Below are 16,936 nucleotides of genomic sequence, written 5' to 3'. Positions count from 1 at the left end.
AGTATCTTCTCTGACCATAACTAAGTTAAACTAAAAATGTCTAACAAAAAGATATCTGGAAAATCCCCTAAATAATGCAGAAATCGAATAACACACCTCTAAATAACAAATCAAGAAAAAAATATCACAAGAGAAATTTAAATTTAAACTGAATGAAAATGCAAAAATGTATGAGATGCAGCTAAAGCAACATTTAGAGGATTTTTAACATTAAATGGTTATATTAGAAAAGAATGTGTCAAATCAACGATTTAAGATTCCACTTTGAAAAACTAGACAAGATAGATCAATGCAACAGAAGAGAGGCCAGAAATAGATCCACATATTTTTGGTCAATTGTTTTTTCACAAAGATACCCAAGTAATTCAATTCAGAAAGAACAGGCTTTTCATCTGATGGAGCTGGAACTATTGGATATCCATACATTAAAAAAAAAAATTAAGCTTGATTCCTAACTCTCACTCTATATACAACTTAATTTAAAATGAATCATAGACTTAAATATTGGACCTAAAACTCTAAAACTTCTAGAAGAAAATGTAGGAAAATACCTTGTATCTAGAATACTTAAAAACTCTTACAAATCAACAAAACAAAGAGAACAGCACAACTTAAGAAATGAGCAAAAGATTTAAACAGGACATACCACAGAAGAAAGACAAATATGCACATGAAAGGGTGCTTGGCTTCATTAGCCATCAGGGAACGGCAAATTAAAAACCAGAAAGAGTTACCACTACACATCCACTAGCAAAGCTTAAATTTTTAAAAGACTAAGTGCTGGCAACAATGTGGAGCTATGGGGACTTCCCTGGTGGTCCAGTGGTTAAGGCTCTGTGCTCCCAATGCAGGGGGCATGGGTTTGATCCCTGGTCAAGGAACCAAGATCCCGCATGCCAAAAAAAAAAAAACAAGAAAAAGAAAGGGAGTTAAAGAATGTGGAGCTATGACTTGTTTATGGTTTCCTTTGCTGTGCAAAAGCTTTTAAGTTTAATTAAGTCCCATTTTTTAACTTTTGTTTTAATTTCAGTTACTCTAGGAAGTGGGTCAAAAAAGATCTTGTGGTTTATGTCAAAGAGTGGTTTTCCTATGTTTTCCTCTAAGAGTTTTATAGTGTCTGGTCTTACGTTTAAGTCTTTAATCCATTTGGAGTTTATTTTGTGTATGGTGTTAGGGAGTGTTCTAATTTCATTCTTTTACATGTAGCTGTCCAGTTTTCCCAGAACCACTTATTGAAGAGGCTGTCTTTTCGCCATTGTATGTTCTTATCTCCTTTGTCATAAATTAGGTACCCATACGTGCATGGGTTTATCTCTGGGCGTTCTATACCATTGATCAGAGTGAAGTAAGTCAGAAAGAGAAAAACAAATGCCACATGTTAACGCATACATAAGGAATCTAAAAAAAAAAATGGTACTGATGAACCTAGTTGCAGGGCAAGAATAAAGATGTAGACACAGAGAATGGACTTGAAGACACAGGGTGCGAGGGGGAAGCTGGGGCAAAGTGAGAGTAGCATCGACATGTATACACTACCGAATGTAAAATAGTTGGATGGTGAGAAGCAGCTGCGTAGCACAGCGAGATCGGCTTGGTGCTTTGCAATGACCTAGCCGGGTTGGGTAGGGAGGATGGGAGGGAGGCTCAAGGAGGGGATATGGGGACATATGTATGCATATGGCTGATTCACTTTGTTGTACAACAGAAACTAACATAGTATTGTGAAGCAATTATACTCCAATAAAAATTATTAAAAAAAAAAAGAATGTGGAGGTATGGAAACTGTCATAGATTGCTCAGGAATGGAAAAGGGTGTAACCACTTTGGAAAACGGTTTGGCATTTTCTTATAAAGTTAAACATCTACTTACCATAAGATCCAAATATCCCACTTTGAGATATTTACTCCATAGAAAATTATTTTTAATTTTTATTGGAATATAGTTGATTTATTGTACAATGTTGTGTAGTGTCAGGTGTACAGCAAAGTGAATCAGTTATACTCTATTTTTTTAGATTCTTTTCCCATATAGGTTGTTACAGAGTACTGAGTAGAGTGCCCTGTGCTATACAGTAAGTTCTTATTAGTTATCTATTTTATATATAGTAGTGTGTATATGTCAATCCCAGTCTCCCAATTCATCCCTCCCCTCCCTTATCCCCAGGTAAACCCCATAGAAACTAAGACGTATGTCCACACAAGGACTTGTATTCATATGTTTATAGCAGTTTTATTCCTAACAGCTCAAAACTAGAAACAACACAAATGTCCATTGCCTGGTGTTTGCATAATAATCATATACTTCTCAGCTATAAAAAAGAACAAATTACTGCTATGGAACAACATGCCTGAATCTCAGAACTGTGATGCTATGTGGAAGAATCCAGACACCAAAGACTAAATACTGTAGTTTCCATTTATACACAATTTTAGAGAAGACAAAACTATAATGACAGAAAGATTAACTGTTGCCAGAGACCAAGAATAGGGGGAGAAGATTGATTCGAAGAGGCAGGAGGCATTTTGGGGGAAGGGAAATGTTTATGATTATGGTGGAAGTTATAGGACTCGGCATATCTGTCAAAACTTAAATAGTTAACTACATTCGTAGCATGTGATACCTGAAGCACACAAAAGAACATATAAAGATAATATAGTCAATACATATTGAGATATAAATAAAATGAACACTGGTGATACTGCCACTTGAGATCTAGAGCGTTACAGATATTGTTCCTCCTTATGCCAACGGATTTTTTTTTAACAAAAAATGAATGACTACCTAATCTTATTATAGCTAAAAAACAATAATCAATGACAGTTATTGTACCTGTATTACATCTCAATATTACTGATTTTTTTTAATGTGAAGGTGAAACCTGGAGCAAGGACCCCTCTTGACTGAGTCTAAGGGCAGTAAGGAAAACAGAAACTAGTAAAAGAAACTAAAAATGTACAATTTGTAAGGTGGATAGAGACCCCGATCACTGTGTTAATAGAAGCCTAGGAGTACCAACCGCTGCCACACATCAACAACAGCTAACAATGAGGGTTTCTGTTGGCTTTTTTTATGAGATGGTCAGTCATTGGGGGCCACAAGCGGAGACAAAGGAGTGATTCAGGAAAACAAATGTATTATACTCACAGGTCCTAGAAAGAGAAGACATAGCACAGCACCCAGTGCCACGTGGAAAAACACCAGGGGAGTCAGGAGGCAGAAGACAGGAAGCAGGGGAGCACTTAGACCGTGGCCTTTATTGGGGTTTCTGCAGGAGAGACAAAGCAGGGCAAGTAAACAGTTTAGGGCTGGCTGGTTTGAATAATTTCAGCGAGCTTTGGGCTATAGGGATGGTCTCTAGTTGCCTGATACCTGGCCTTAGGATAATTAAGGCAAAGGAATATCATCTCCTGGGGTGCAGGGGCCAGATAGAGGAAGCCAGTCTCCTGATTGCTTAGTTTGCATATCAAGGCCATGCTCCCAGCTGAGCCCTAGCTTGCCTCTAGGAATTGGTTAGCCCCGGGAGGAGCAGTCTCTCCCCAGCCAGAAAGGGATATTTTAAAGATGTTAAAACAGCATAACATGCAGGAGGGAAAAAAAAAAAAAAAATATATATATATATATATAATACACATATATAATATATAATACATATATAATACAAACAATGCCATTTCCTATGTGCCATGAACACTTCTGAATTTCTTGAATTAACTCTTTTCATCTGGTTAACAACCCTGCTAGTGAGTCAAACGTAGCACTGAGTGTTGCAGGCCAGGTGAGGACCAGAGTGGACGATTCTTTTGTGCTAATGCCCGTGCTTAATTATTAGAAGGTTAAAGTTGAAGCCAGATTGTTTCCCGTTAAGATGTGAAGGAGCAAAAAAAAAAAAAAAAAAAAAAAAAAAAAAAGATGTGAAGGAGCAAAAACAAAGAACACAGACAGCTCCCTCCAGATGTTGGCTGTGAAGAAAACAAATGCTACAGAGTTACAGTCAAAGGAAGATTTGGTTTTTTAGGTTCTGAGATTGTTAACATGTTATATAATAAGGAAAAGGATCTGGGAAAGATAAAGATATTGAAAATGTAAATGGTTTGGGGGAAACTTGATGAAAAAGGAGAACTTGAGTGAATTACTTTACCTCTTGGAGCCTTACCTATTTCTTAATCTGTAAAAGTAGTTATCATAATCCCAACTGCCAAAATTTTGGTGAGGATTAAATGAAAGAAGATACAGCACATTTAGCACGTATTCTGGCATAAAGTATTGCTTAATAAATGACCATTTTATTCCTTCCACCTTCTTTTTCTTTTAATGTCACAACACAACTTGCTCTATGATGTGCAAACCAGCTGCAGAATGTAAACTTGCTATAATTCCATCTTTTCAGGTTTTTTATGAATCCTTTTAAAAATACCAGGGGCAAGGGGAGCTGGAGAACTTTCAAATAAGTTATTGAGAACCTGTTAGATGTCAATGGCTGTATCCAAATGCTGACTAGGAAACGAAGCATAGGAGTAAATGTGATGCTTTTTGGAAATGAAGACAAAGCGTGAAGGAAAACTGAAATAAGAGAACACATTAACCCCGAGAAAAAAATTTATTGAGTTTGTTATTGGAACAGAATAACTGGTACTTACTTTTATCTCAGACGATTGCTGCATTAAACTAAACAGACCAAAATGTTGTAAGCTTCCTGCTTACCTTAAGTGGCATTAGCAGTGTAAATCAACAGAGCAGATGAACTATGTGAGATTAACTGCCTATAAAAATGGGGTAAGAGTGAATATGGGATTTTTATTTTTAAAAGTTAAACTACAAAAATAGCCCCAGGGACATATAAAGGCAGTCAGGAAATGTCAAAGATAAAAATGTTAATTAGAACATTTGGTTTCTTCTTAAAGCAGGCTGTGGTGTTGTCCTTTCTTTGACATTTGGAAACCTGAAATTCTTCTTCACCAGTTCACCCTGGACTAACATACGGCTTCATTAAAAAAATCAGTGAATGTGATATTTAGTTTTTAAGAGTTCAAAGATTGTGCCCTCACTGGGGGTAGGTAACACGGAGTCAAGCTCGGTAATTCACCCAAAGGTAAAATCTGTAAAACAATATTTGCTTAAAACCCCCTGGAGAATATTCTGTACCCCTTAGAATAATAAGCAGGGAGGCACTTTATTGCTGTCTCTATTCTCTGTATTAGCATTTATGTAAGAAAGGGAGCTAGAGTTGCTAGAATGAAAATGTGTTCCAGTGAAGCACAGAGAGGGCACACTTCAGAGAATGTGGGTCTGGACATGAATCCCGGGCATCAACAATAGACTTACATGCTCCTCGCACACAGGAAGCACGTGTACTCACGTACACGCGTGTGTATGTCTACGTATAGTGTGTGCATGAGAGTCTTTTGAAGATCTAGTTAAAATACAGATTCCAGCTCCACCCAACTCAGCTCCCCACTCTAGTCAACTGTATTAATAGGTCTAGTGTTGACCCCAGGAGTATGCATTTTGAACTATTCCCCTCATGTGTAGTGCAGGGGCTCTGATGACCATACTTATAAAAGCACAGTTATAGGGCCATTTTTAAGTTACTCACAATAAGGAAAAGAGGGATACTGATTTAATTAGTATCTTTATCTAAGCTGCTTTTCCCTTAAGCAGAGTAAGGTAAGTGATCTGATTTCTGAGCCTCTGAGCTCCTTGAAGTAACAAAGACACTCTGTCATTAGAGCTCACTCTGGATAGGTTCTTTCTTTACCGAAGTAATGCATTGATTTAAATGCACATTCAGACAAAAATAATACATGCGTAATTTGGCCCGTCCTGTTTCTAGTGCGCTAGAAAGGCAAAGCTGTTGGAGACATCCCACCAAAGAAAGGCCTTGGTGTCTACCTTCCTTGACCTCTTTCACCTCTAGTGACCTTTGTCTCCACTCTACATTATTATTCCACTCCCATGACCACAACCTACACAGTTTAGCTTCGCCCAGAACAACAGAAATGGAAATCTTTCCATCAGGAATTCCCCCCAGTGACCACAAAGCTCTGGCCGTCCATGCGGGGCTCCTCTGAGACCTCTGCTCCTTGCCCCATCTCCCTTTGCCTCATTAGAGTCCTGTCTTTAACTTCTCTTGTTCATTTTGGATTTCATCATCTCAACAATTTTGTTGGGACTAAACACAATTCCTTTCTGCATTATCTTTCTATCTTTCATACCTGACAAAACACAAACCCTAGATCAATCCAGCTGACCATTTTCTCAGTGCTCACACTGGGATACTGGACTCAGAGATAAGTGAAAAACAACTGCAGACAATTGCCACTATAAATCCATAATTTATAAACCTTATCTCGGTTCTCAAACTTCTCAGAAATCCCTCTTTATTTTACTCATACACAATTTCCCATTCTCCATGCTATGTATTTCCAATCTTTGCCACTCTCTTCGAACTTCTTGACCCCTCATTCCCAAGGGAAAATGCACCCCCTATTTCATTCATAGAGAAAACAGAACACACCAGACAAGAACCACTAAACTTTCTATCTCCAGACAACACACGTACCGACACCTGCTCCTGTTATAATGGATGAAACATCTCTTTTTCTGTCCCCAGAGAATCCTACCATGGTGCTTTCCATCCTTTTTTCTTCTCTTGTTTCTCAAAGTATCATCTGTGAAATACCAGCATCGTTATCACCTAGGCATGGAAGGCTTGACAAGGTACAGAAGCCTCAGTCCAAACCTTCAGAATCCGAACCTCTAGATTCAGCATCAAAGAACTGTGCAATTTTTAAGTTTTCTAGGTGATGTTTGCTCTCCCTCAAGTACGACAGTGACTGACCTTTAGCCTCATCAGAGACCTACAGCATTTACTTCCCCTCATCCCTGGGTCTTCAATACCTTTCAACAGTATTTTAACTTGCATAATCCTCTCATCAGTATTGACTGTCTGTCCCCCCACCCACTTAGACTTTTTATTTTTCTTTGCTGATTCACAAATTTCCTGAGACAGTTGCTACTTACTTTCTACACTTTCTAAACTGGCATTCCCTTTTCAGTCAACTGTCCCTACCATCACCACTCCCACCTACTTGACTGACAATGGTAGTCACTAACTCACTCCATGGCTGAACCCAGGAGGCATGTTTCTGTCCTCATCTTACTTGAATTGTTGACAACATCTGCCTCAGCCGACCTCCTTCCCTAGCCTTCTCTGACACTCAGCAAGCTGCTTCTTCTCTGTCATAGCTCACTCTTATTCTCTGCCCACTTCTTAGAGTGCTCTACAGACTTCTTCTCTAGGATTTCTTCTCTTTTAATTGACATATATGTTCCTGGGGAAGTACCATCTGCTTCCATGCCCTTTTTTTTTTTTTTTTTTTTTTGGTTTGTTTGTTTGAGTTTTGGCCGTGCTGCAGGATCTTAGTTCCCCAACCAGGGATTGAACCCAGACCATGGCAGTGAAAGGGCTGAATGCTAACCACTGGACTACAGGGAACTGTAGGGAATTCCCTCCATGTCGTTAAATATTATATATAATCTGATGAACACCAAATCGATACTGGAAGCCAGATTTCTCTCTCAAGCTGCATTTCCACTATGTCCATCCCACTCCCACACATTCCCCAAGCCTGTTTCTGTTCTCTACCTGAATCATCCCTGAGCATCACCTGTGACTCCTGCTTCTCCTCCACCTCCACATCTTATTAGTCATCAAGTCCTATTTATTCTATCTCCTAAGTCTCTGCCAAATCTGTTCATTCCTTTCTCTACATCTCTCCCTGTTCTTCCCTCCCCTTCTTTTCCTGAATATTCAGTACCAAAACCATTAGGTGGGACCAAGGAAGGCAGGCATCAACATCAATGTGGGGTGACAGGGAGCTGCAGTGGCCCAGGGTATCAGAGCCAGGGTGGGATGAGAACAGCAGGGAGTGCTAGAATGGAAAGGGAGAAAACTAGATTGAACCCTGTTGTGTTGGACTAGGAATTGGAGGTTCAGGTATGAATTTAAGATTTTTAATATAGATATATAGATAGACATAAATAGAGATAGAGATATATAGAGGTATATAAATAAATAAATATAGATGTAATGTATACACCTACAGGTATATGTATATGTATATCCCTTAGCACTGTTGACTGAGACGGCCTGAGAGGCTGACGCATATGGTTGTATTGGGTTAATGTTGGAAAATGTCCTTGTTTGTAGGAAATACACCCTAAAGTGTACAAAGATGGTGGAACATTAGATAAGTAACTTATACTCAAGTAGTTCAGGAGAGGAAAAAAATCTTTGTACTGTATTTGGAAATTTTCTGAAACTTTGAGATTGTTTTGAGATGAAACAATAAATAAAAACAACAATGAGATATCGCTACACACTTATTAGAATGGCTAAAATCCAAATGACATGTATTTTTTAAAACCTATCTTTTTTCTGTCAGTAATTACAAGATCCCACAGACAGAAAATCAGTAAGTATACAGTTGAACTGAACAGCACATCAATCAACTGAATCTAATTGACATTTTTAGAATACTTCATCTAACAACAGTAGAATACACATTTCTCAGGGTCACATGGAACGTCCACCAAAGTAGACCACGTTCCTGGCCACAAAATATGCCTTAACAATTTTGAAAGAGTAGAAATCATACAAATTATGTTCTCAGACCATATTGGGATTAATTTAGAAATCAGTAACAGAAAAGTGGCTGGAAAATCCCCAAATATTTGGAAATTAAACAACACAATTTTAAATAACACATGGGTCAAAGAAAAAGTTTCAAGAGAAACTTTAAAATATTTTGAATTAATTGAAAATCAAAGTAAAACATCAAAGCTTGTGGAACGTAGCAAAAGCTGTACTTAGAAGGAAATTAAAGCATATATCAGAAAAGAAGACAGATCTAAACTTAGTAATCTAAGTTTCTACTTTGGGAAACTAGAAAAAGAAAGCAAATTAAATTCAAATTAAACAGAATTAAAGGAGAATAAAAATGGAGCAAAAATCAATAAAATTGAAAATAGGAAATTAATAGAGGACATCAGTAAAACCAAAAGCTTTTCTTGAAAAGATCAATAAAATTGCTGAACCTCTAGCTAGGCTAACTAAGAATAAAAAATAGAAGACACAAATTATTATTATCACAAATGAAAGAATACTGATTCCATGGACATTAAAAGGATAATAAAAGGGAAAAAAGAATAATGAAGTATTATACACAACTCTATTCCCACAAATTTGATAACCTAGATGAAATAGGCCAAGCTCTTGAAAGGTACAGTGTACCAGAACTCACATAAGGAGAAATAGATACACTCAATCAATAGGCCTATATCTATTAGAGAAATTGAATCAATAATTAATAATCTCCCAAAGCAGAACACACCAGGCCCAGATGGTCTCACTGTTGAATTTTACCGAACACTTAAAGGAGAAATTAATACCAAATCTTGGCAACATGTTCCAGAAAATGGAAGCAGAGAGAATACTTCCTAATCAATTTTATGAGGCTGACATTGTTCTAATAGCAAAACCAGACAAACAAGTTACAGAAAAAGAAAATTACAGACCAATATCTCTCATTAACATGGATGCAAAAATCCTCAAATAAGTATTAGCAATTGAATACAAAACTGTGTTAAAAGATCATACACCATGACCAAGTAAGATTTATCCCAGGTACACATTCAAAAATCAACTAATGTAATCCATCAATCAGGCTAAAGAAGAAAAATCATATGATGGTATCAATAGATACAGAAAAAATTCTCTATCTCATTTGATAAAATCTAACTCATTCATGACAAAAAAACTTTCAGCAAACTATGAATAGAGGAGAATTTTCTCAACTTGATAGGAAAAATTTATAAAAACACTATAGGTAACATCTACTTAATGGTTAACATACAAAAGTGAATTGCTTTCCTATATAACAGTAATGAACAACTGGAATTTGAAATTAAAAACACAACACCATTTACATTAGCACCCTCAAAAAGTAAAACATTTAGGCATAAATCTAACAAAATATATATAATTCTATATGAAGATAACTATAAAATTTTGATCAAGGATTCACAGAAGATCTAAGTGAATGAAGAGATATTCCATGTTCATGGACAGGAAAACTCAATATTATTAAGATGTCAGTTCCTCTCAGCCTGATCTATAGATTTAATGAAATTTCAATCAAAATTCCAATGAATTATTTTGTGGAGATTAAAAAATTGACTATAAAGTTTGCATGGGAAGGTAATAGACCCAGAGTAGCCAACACAATATTGAAGGAGAAGAACAAAATCAGAGGATGACATTACCTAACTTACTATAAAGCTACAATAATCAAGACAGTATGATATTGGTGAAAGAACAGGTAAAAAGATCTGTGAAACAGAATAGAGAGCACAGATATAGGCCCACACAAATACAGTCAACTGATCTTTGACCAAAAAAGCAAATGGAATTCAATGAAGAAAGGATTGTTCTTTGAACAAATAGTGCTGGTACAACAAATAGTGCTGTCCAGTGCTGGAACAACTGGACATCCACATGCAAGAAAATGAATCTAAACAAGATCTTACATCTTTCACAAAAATATCAATATTAACTAAAAGTGGATCCTAGACCTGAATGTAAAACACAAAACTATGCACCTTCTGCAAGACAACAAAGAAGAAAATCTAGATGACTTTGGGTTTGGGGATGAGTTTTTAGATACAGCAAAAACATGATCTATTAAGGAAAAACCTGATAAGCTGGACTTCTTTAAAATTAAAATGTGCTCTGCAAAAGGCACTGTTAAGAGAATGAAAGTATAATCCACAGTCTGGGAGAAAATTTTTGTAAAACATATATCTAATGAAGTACTAGAATCTAAAATAAAAAGAACTTTAAAAACTCAACAGTAAGAAAACACCCAATTTAAAACTGAGCAAAACATCTGAAAAGATACCTCACCAAAGAAGATATACAGATGGCAAATAAGCATATGAAAAGATGTTCAACACCATACGTCATTAGAGAATTGCAAATTGATACGATGAGATGCCACTACACACCTAGTAATATGGCTAAAATCCAAAACACTGATAACACCAAATGCTGGCAAGGATTTGGAGCAACTGGAACTCTCATTCATTACTGGTGGAAAAGCAAAATGGTACAGCCACTTTGGAAAAACGTTTCCTAGATTCTTAGAAGTCTAAACACAGGCTTACCATATGACCTGGCAATTCTGCTCCTAGGTGTTTATCCAAGTGAGTTGAAAATATAGTCACACAAAACTTGCACATGAATGTTTATAGTAGCTTTGATCATAATTGCCCAAAATTAAAAGCAACCAAGATGTCCTTCAATAGGTGAATGTATAAACAAACAGTGGTACATCCATACAATGGAATATTACTCAGTGATGTAAAAAAAAAAAGAGTGATCAAGCCACAAAAAGACATGAGGGAACCTTGCTAAGTGAAAGAAGCAGCTCGAAAAAAATGTATGTAACGTAATGTAGTATGTAATGTATGATGCCAACTATATTACATTCTGGAAAGTCGAAACTGTAGGACAGCACAAAGATCATTGGTTGCCAGGGATTTCAGGCAGGGAGCAAGGGATAACTAGGTGAAGCACAGCGAATTTTTAGGGCAGTGAAACTATTCTGTAGGATAGTGTAATGGTAAATAGATGACATTATGCATTTGTCAAAACCTATAGACCTGTACCAGACAAAGAGTAAGCCCTAATGGGAACTATGAACCTTAGGGAATAATCATTTGTCAGTAATGGTGTATCAGTTTTAACAAACGTACCACACTCATGGCAAGATGCTAGTAGTAGGAGAAACTGTGTGCAGGCACAGGGGAGGGGTTAGTATGTGGACCTCTGCATAATTTTTCTGTAAACTTAAAACTGCTCTAAGAAACAAAGTCTATTAAAAATGATAAATAAATAAGATAAAAAATAAAGTCTACTAAAATATCTATCCACTTTTCTGCCCTGCAATTTTTATACTTTTGTTCAAGCTACATCCATTGTTTGTCCCTGTGCTATTATAACCTCTCACCCACCTTCAAATGTCCCCTCTCTGGTCCATAGTCCACTCTGCAGCAAGAGTGATATTTTTAAAATATAAAAATAGTCGTGCTCTCTCTAACTGTAAATACTTCCATTGTTTGCCATTGCCTTCAGAATACAATTCTGAATCCTTCAAGTGGATAATCCAGCCCTCAAGGGCTGGTCCCTGCCGTCTCCTCTAGAGTCTTGCTCACAAATCCTGCCCCACCGTCAGACGCCAGCTCTGCAGAGCTCCTTGCCATTTCTCCAGTGTGCTGTCTTCTCTCCTCTGTACTGTGTTCCCTCCCCCACTATCCTTCACTCAGATGAAACCTATTCCTCCTCTGGTCTCATCTTAAACATCTTTTCCCCTAGGAAACAGTCCCAGTTTGGTTGAAAAGGGACCCTAATAACCTTCAAGTTTAAAAACAGAATTTTATGGATTTTCAATTTACACATCTGATAACTCACCTTATTATATTTTAGGAAGAGCCTGAGAAATGCATCCCAGCCTAGTCTGTGGCTTTAAGGGATGGAACAAAAGCATCTGAGGGAAAAAAATGAAAAACACAAAACAAAACAGAACAACCAAATCCCACTCAGCCATACGTGTGTGACTGGCTTTCCAAGTACAAATGTATCTGGGCTGGATAGCAGCCTGGACCCCAGTGAGGACTCCCAGACTCTGATCCCATGTCACAACCAAAACAAAGTTAAAGTGACCCCTGGGAAAGTTGACAGGTCATCACAGCTGTTCTGGTGTGGATGCAGGCAGATTCCTCCAGGTGATAGTAACTGTTACTATAGGAATAGCTCTTGCGTATCAAAGAGGTATTAAAAAATAGTCCAGCTGTTCATGAAGTCACTTGGGCCTGGGACGGAGAGGTGAAGGGTCAAAGCCAAGGTTAAGGTTTGAATTGAGAACATGCTTGCCCCTCAAGGGTCTAAGACATGAGGACAGGCGAACACTTTATGAACGCTAGAGCCCAAAGGATAAATATGTATTCCTTCTTTTTTCAAACAAAATTTAATGAAGAGGCAAGCATCTCTGCTAAAGATTGTGGTAACTGCATCCATCATCTATAAGCAGCTGAGCCTGTTTATGTCAAAGACGCGTAGATGGCAGGCTCCGATTTTTTTTTTAATTTTTTAACATCTTTATTGGAGTATAATTGCTTTACAATGGCGTGTTAGTTTCTGCTTTATAACAAAATGAATCAGTTATACATATACATATGTCCCCATATCTCTTCCCTCTTGCATCTCCTTCCCTCCCACCCTCCCTATCTCACCCCTCTAGGCGGTCACAAAGCACTGAGCTGATCTCCCTGTGCTATGCGGCTGCTTCCCACTAGCTATCTATTCTATGTTTGGTAGTGTATATATGTCCATGCCACTCTCTCACTTTGTCCCAGCTTACCCTTCCCTCTTCCCTTATCCTCAAGTCCATTCTCTAGTAAATCTGCGTCTTTATTCCCGTCTTGCCCCTAGGTTCTTCATGACCTTTTTTTTTTTTTAGATTCCATATATATGTGTTAGCATATGGTATTTGTTTTTCTCTTTCTGACTTACTTCACTCTGTATGACAGACTCTAGGTCCATCCACCTCACTACAAATAACTCTATTTCGTTTCTTTTTATGGCTGAGTAAAATTCCATTGTATACATGTGCCACATCTTCTTTATCAAATCATCTGTCGATGGACACTTAGGTTGCTTCCATGTCCTGGCTATTGTAAATAGAGCTGCAATGAACATTGTGGTACATGACTCTTTTTGAATTATGGTTTTCTCAGGGTATATGCCCAGTAGTGGGATTGCTGGGTCGTATGGTAGTTCTATTTTTAGTTTTTTAAGCAACCTCCATACTGTTCTCCATAGTGGCTGTATCAATTTACATTCCCACCAACAGTGCAAGAGGGTTTCCTTTTCTCCACACCCTCTCCAGCATTTATTGCTTGTAGATTTTTTGATGATGGCCATTCTGACTGGTGTGAGATGATATCTCATTGTAGTTTTGATTTGCATTTCTCTAATGATTAGTGATGTTGAGCATCCTTTCATGTGTTTGTTGGCAATCTGTATATCTTCTTGGGAGAAATGTCTATTTAGGTCTTCTGCCCATTTTTGGATTGGGTTGTTCATTTTTTTGATATTGAGCTGCAGGAGCTGCTTGTAAATTTTGGAGTTTAATCCTTTGTCAGTTGCTTCATTTGCAAATATTTTCTCCCATTCTGAGGGTTGTCTTTTCGTCTTGTTTATGGTTCCCTTTGCTGTGCAAAGCTTTTAAATTTCATTAGGTCCCATTTGTTTATTTTTGTTTTTATTTCCATTTCTCTAGGAGTTGGGTCATAAAGGATCTTGCTGTGATTTATGTCAAAGAGTGTTCTGCCTATGTTTTCCTCTAAGAGTTTGATAGTGTCTGGCCTTACATTTAGGTCTTTAATCCATTTTGAGTTTATTTTTGTGTATGGTGTCAGGGAGTGCTCTAATTTCATTCTTTTCCATGTAGCTGTCCAGTTTTCCCAGCACCACTTATTGAAGAGGCTGTCTTTTTTCCACTGTATATTCTTGCCTCCTTTATCAAAGATAAGGTGACTGTATGTGCGTGGGTTTATCTCTGGGCTTTCTATCCTGTTCCATTGATCTATATTTCTGTTTCTGTGCCAGTACCATACTGTCTTGATTACTGTAGCATTGTAGTATAGTCTGAAGTCAGGGAGCCTTATTCCTTCAGCTCCATTTTTCTTCCTCAAGATTGCTTTGGCTATTCGGGGTCTTTTATGTTTCCATACAAATTGTGAAATTTTTTGTTCTAGTCTGTGAAAAATGCCAGTGGTAGTTTGATAGGGATTGCATTGAATCTGTAGATTGCTTTGGGTAGTAGAGTCATTTTCACAATGTTGATTCTTCCAATCCAAGAACATGGTATATCTCTCCATCTATTTGTATGATCTTTAACTTATTTCATCATTGTCTTATAATTTGTCTCCTTAGGTAGGTTTATTCCTAGATATTTTATTCTTTTTGTTGCAGTGGTAAATGGGAGTGTTTTCTTAATTTCACTTTCAGATTTTTCATCATTAGTGTATACGAATGCAAGAGATTTCTGTGCATTAATTTTGTATCCTGCTACTTTACCAAATTCATTGACTAGCTCTAGTAGTTTTCTGGTAGCATCTTTAGGATTCTCTATGTATAGTATCATGTCATCTTCAAACAGTGACAGCTTTACTTCTTCTTTTCTGGTTTGGATTCCTTTTATTTCTTTTTCTTCTCTGATTGCTGTGGTTAAAACTTCCAAAACTATGTTGAATAACAGTGGTGAGAGTGGGCAACCTTGTCTTGTTCCTGATCTTAGTGGAAATGGTTTCAGTTTTTCACCATTGAGTACAATGTTGGCTGTGTGTTTGTCATATATGGCCTTTATTATTTTGAGGAAAGTTCCCTCTATGCATACTTTCTGGAGGGTTTTTATCATAAATGGGTGTTGAACTTTGTTGAAAGCTTTCTCTGCATCTATTGAGATGATCATATGGTTTTTCTCCTTCGATTTGTTAATATGGTGTATCACATCGATTGATTTGCGTATATTGAAGAATCCTTGCATTCCTGGGATAAACCCCACTTGATCATGGTGTATGATCCTTTTAATGTGCTGTTGGATTCTGTTTGCTAGTATTTTGTTGAGGATTTTTGCATCTATGTTCATCAGTGATATTGGGTAGGCTCAGATTTTAATTCTTTGAAACCCAAGCTGTGAGGCAGAGATCCAGACAAGGGATGCAAAGGGGAAAGTGTAAACTGAAGAATGTCAGGCAATGCAGGCAACAAGAGAAGGTGATAATAGTCCTTCTCCTCAGGCTCCCAAAACACCCAAGGTGGCCTTAAGCTAGGTTGAGTCCGGGAGGGCGGAGGATGCTGAACCGCTGAACTTGCTGTATAAGGGACCGCAGCCACCAGTCACTTCTATCTCTGCCTGGACACTTAGTTATCTGCCCTCTGCTTTAGCCTCCAATACTATTACTGCATCTTCCTTGGAGCAGTGGTTCACTCATTCATTTATTCATCCATTCATTGTTCATTCAATAAATATTCATTGGGACCGGGCACTGTGGACACAGTGATGAATAGGACAGACATCTTTGTTCTCACTGAGCCTACATTCTGGTTGGGGGGATAGACAATAAACAGACAAATACATATACAAAATAATGTCAGGAAGTGAAAAATGCTATGAAGGAAAAAACCTAGGATAAAAGAATAGAAGGGCTAAAGATGGTGGTTTACATAGAGTGGTCAGAAAGATCTCCTTAGAGGAATATGACTGTATGTCATTTTCACATGGTAATTCTAGGTTTAATTTTTTGAGGAACCGCCATACCATTTTCCATAGTGGCTACACCATTTTACATGATTGGATTTGTATTTTCAAATGATCACTCTGGATGCTGAGTGGAAAACAGATTGTAGGGGGACAGGAATGGAATCAGGGAACGCAGTAAGGGGGCTATTGCAGTGTTACAGGCAGTCAGTGAAAAACTGATTACAACACCCTCGGGGGGCAGTGAGGACAGGGGACCGGTGGGCGGGAGAGAAGAAAACTAATGATGGCACCAATCATGGATAAGTTGGGCTTGGTACAGACCACCAGGCTCACAACCACAGGGGCACAGCAAGCTCTGGGGATAACTAGATGATTCAACTCACACTCTGCTCGGTCAGCGGTCTCCATGGGAACACTGCTGAATTTGGCTGGAGGTTGAGGTATGACTGATACTACAAACGACGTCTCTCACACACAAACATCCAGCTAAAGAAAGTGAGATGCAAGGCAGGCACCTCTTTTGGAAACCAAGTCCCAAGGGAAGACAGGG

The 16,936-nt window shown here is 37.8% G+C and overlaps 1 protein-coding gene across 1 annotated transcript in view; it reads right to left on the bottom strand.

The window, feature by feature from the left end:
• Positions 1-3,196: 3,196 nt before the first annotated feature.
• The window catches only part of FUT10 (fucosyltransferase 10), a 178,443-nt gene continuing 164,703 nt past the window's right edge, over positions 3,197-16,936 (bottom strand). The window contains exon 8 of the transcript XR_011246327.1: positions 3,197-3,266. The gene's annotated coding sequence lies outside the window, so the exon portion shown is untranslated. The remainder of the gene's footprint in view (positions 3,267-16,936) is intronic.

This window comes from Delphinus delphis, chromosome 21 (genome assembly GCF_949987515.2).
Source record: "Delphinus delphis chromosome 21, mDelDel1.2, whole genome shotgun sequence".
In the NCBI taxonomy this organism is placed as follows: domain Eukaryota; kingdom Metazoa; phylum Chordata; class Mammalia; order Artiodactyla; family Delphinidae; genus Delphinus; species Delphinus delphis.
The sequence above is the reverse complement of the archived record's forward strand: the minus strand, read 5'-3'. Positions and strand labels throughout refer to the sequence as shown.